Consider the following 3,778-nt stretch of genomic DNA (forward strand, 5'->3'; position numbering starts at 1 on the left):
CTTGTGGAGGCGCGCCGCCGACGACGCGGCCGGCAGAGGACGTCGTCGTCCACACGGGAGGCGTCGGCGACGCGCTGGGGCTCAAGTCCTCCCCCCCCCCCTTTTCCCCGCTCTCTCTCTCTCCTCCCTCTCTCTCTCCCGCCGGAGCGCCCCGGGGCCTTCTGCCCGCTACATCCTCTCTGAGTGGACCGGGGCCGGCAGGAAAGGCCCCGGCCCGGCAAGGCCCTTCGCCTCTCTTTTTTCTTTATTTTATTTACATTTTTTTATTCCATTATTTTTAGCTCATATTGGTGGTGGTGGGAGTGTAGCGGTACGCGCGCCTCCAGTACGGCTTCATTGGCGGCGCGGGTGGAGCCCGGGGCCCGGGGCTCGTCGAGTTAAGCCCCTTCCCCCTCTCCCTCCCTCTCCCCCATGATAGATGATGGCTGCTCGTTCATGTGAGCCACAGTGTCGTCCCTCTGTGCCATTCGCACGGCAACGTCTATCATCCCTCCTTTACGCCCCCCCCCTCTCTTTCTCTCTCTCCCTCTCTCCCTCCCTCTCTCTCTCTCTCTCCCTCCATCTCTCACTCGTTCTCTATCGCGCTCCTCAGAACAGAGTGAGAAAGAAGCAACTTGATAATGGAGCTGTCTGATGGACGACGGCAGCAATAAGGGAGGAAGCGTCCGCGGCAGGAAACTGCTGTTATTTGGGCGGAAAGCGGAAAGAGAAAGCATTTCGGAAACAACGGCTGAGCAGAGCGCCGCGAGCAAGGCGATTTCCCTGGCTGTCTTGTCTTTGGCCGCCGCCGCCGTGCCGTTCCCTCCCGCGGGGCACGTACTGCAGCCCGTACTGTCCCACGTACGCTGCCACGTATGTTCCGCCTTGTACGGCCGTAAACAGATGATATGAAAGCGGCGTAATTCATTGCCGTATCACACACACACACGCCTCCCTGTGTCCGCGTCAAACGGAAACCGATAATAAGAAACGAAAAGGGAAGAAAATACTTTTCTTTCCAATTAACCAAAATATTTATGTAACCGTCGCGAAGTTCGCGCGATGGCGGCGGCTGATGCGGGCATTGTGGGGTAATGAGGAGGAAATTATTGTAAAATAATTAGGACTCGTTTTACTGCCTCATGCTGGTCAGCCGCACCCTCACAGGTGCCGCTCTGTGCGCAATTAAAATTTTGCGCGATTCCAATAATTGCGTGCGACAAGTGACTGATCAGGCCGGGTTAGACTAACGTCTCCCCGTCAGCTTGTCTTTTTTTTAAACTTACGGTGAATTAAATGCATTGTAGTTGTTTGGTGGTACAGTAATGACGGGTTTCGTGTTTCGTATTTCTTCAAAAATTTCGTGTTTCGTATTTCTTCAAAAATTTGCCGCCGATGATCGTTAAACATGCGTGATGCGGCTTGTGACCTGTAATGAGACGGTCGGGAGGCGACACCCCTCCTGTCCCGGCCCAGCGCAGCACTGCAGCTGCCGCCCCCGGGGGCCCGGCGAGGCCCACCCCAGCCCACCACCACCGCCGCCACGACCCCCGCGCCGCGCGTGCACCTGGGGCCCGCAGCTCCCCGGCCTGTCCCGCCTAATAATGGTGGGCTATTAATTTGTCGGTGGTTGTGCTACCGGTACCTTCGGGTGGTGCTGGGTACCTCTTCATTGCCCTACGGGCCGCGGCGGGGTGTCTGGCTGTGGCCCGGCAGGGCGGCTATAGCAGCGGGCAGGCCCACCCAGAATCGGCGGCGCTACGCCCGACCCCACCACCGCACCCCGCCCCGCCCCTGCCCTCGGGGCCCAACAGGGCACTACAGGGCGGGCCGCCACGCGCCCACCTGGCCATCGCCTATGCAGCGCTATAACGCAGCCTCGGACTTCTGGCAGCCCTCGCCTAGGCTGGAACATCCTCGCTCTGCCCTGTCGCTGCACTCGCGCGTTGAGGTCTCCGGCCGCGTTAGTTAGGCCCTACCGCCCACGCCACGCCCCGCCACGCCACGCCACGCACCCCCGCCGCGGGCGTCCGACCCGGCCGATAATTGGTTGACCTGACCGAAGGCTAGCATGGCGTGCGAGAGAGAGACGGCCGCAGACAGATATAGCGGCAGACTGCACGCAGCGCGTAAGCGCTTACGCACGGCGTGAGCTGTTAAATTATGTTGTTCCTTGAAGCTGACAGCAGCAGCGCCACGGCCCGCCCGGCCACGCGGTGCGGCTGGCAGCACACATGACGCGTCCGTGACCCGCGATATAAGACTACTCTGCAAAAACACCTCAACTTCTATCTCCCGAACACAAGAAAGTTCGGAACAGGAGCAAGGGGGAATCTCGCGCCTCGTCGCGCAAATTGCGGCGCTTATTGCTCAATTTTATTTTCTCTGCGTATAATAATGATGGCGTGCGAGCTTTTGCTTGCACTGCGCGCCGGTTATCACGTGGGGCTCAAGTGAATCTCTTGATTTATTCGACTCAAGTCTAGTTGTGTACGACCGCCCCCTGCCCGCTCCAGCTCCGCGCGCTTCTGACCGGGCGATTATAACCCCCTTCTCCCTTCCTTCTCTCCTCTCTCTCCACTGACGCGCCCGTCGGGCTCGCGAGATAAGCCCGGAGCCGTTTGATCGGTAGTTTCAATCCGATCTCGTGTTTTATGTCTTCTTTCCCACTGCCGGCCCGAGGAGGAAGGTTATGAACCCCCACCCCCTCGCTCCCCCCGGGGCCCGCCGGGGCCCACCACCAGGCCACCGCGCGCGGCTACCGTCCGGGCGTATATCTCTCTAGATCTGGCTCTAGATGGAACATTCCGAACGGAGTGAGTGTGTGTGAGAGGGAGAAAGAGTATAGTAAGTACCAAGTATACGAGCAAGCGAGAAACACAACCGGCCGAGCAGCTGAGATTCCGCTGTAAAGCGCTGCTGCTCACTGCACACGGAGGGCGAGCTCTCGGGCTGCTCATGCAGGCCGCCGCCTTTCGCGCTCAACTAACTACCACCCTTCAATGTGTAGATATTCGCAATTATAACCGGGTGGATGCCGGCGGACGGCAACAACAGTCAGTCGTTCGATTGCGATATTGTGTCGTTTCGCGGCTCGCTTGCTCGCCATACTGGGCGCGTTATTCCGCCCCCGCAGGCTCGAGTCCAAACAACATACTGGGCCGCCGGGCCCGCCGCCGTGTGTGTACCTGGACCTGCTGCAACCGCCCCAAAAACTCCGCGCGCACGCCCGATTGGAGTGGGTCGGCGCCGCCGCCGCCCGGGCCTGCTCGGCCCTGCTGCCCTTGCCTGCGATACAATTATAAAGGAGAAACAAACGACCCCCTGTGGCTTTTCTAAACCTCATTGTGTGTCTCTGAGCGGAGCAGAAAGAGAGACGAGGAACAAATGTAGGCTTGTTTTCTTCTTATTTTTCTCTCCCTCTCGGCGTATCGGAATATTTTTTCCCATGCCCCCCCTCCCCCCTCCTACCCCTCCCACTGCAAGGCGCTATCTGTATCTCTCCCCGTCTCTTTCTGTCTCGATCAACCCCTGCTGGTGTGTGAGGGGCTCCTCGGCTCTCTTCTCTGGAAACAAGGACACGAGATGATCTGTCAGATGGCTCGGTGATACGGGGCGCACCCACACTGACCTGCCCTGCCCTGGCCGAGGCCCTGGCCTGGCCTCCCTCCTCATGCAGGGCCCCGGGACTCATCAGGCACCTGCTGGGAGGATGCGTACTGTGCGAACCAAACGAAACAGCGCCGACCGGACCCGGCACCACCGCCGCCCGACCCGACCCCGCTGTTACAACCTGCTG

The sequence above is a fragment of the Frankliniella occidentalis genome, unplaced genomic scaffold, assembly GCF_000697945.3.
Source record: "Frankliniella occidentalis isolate FOCC.00 unplaced genomic scaffold, Focc_3.1 Scaffold131, whole genome shotgun sequence".
NCBI classification, from domain to species: domain Eukaryota; kingdom Metazoa; phylum Arthropoda; class Insecta; order Thysanoptera; family Thripidae; genus Frankliniella; species Frankliniella occidentalis.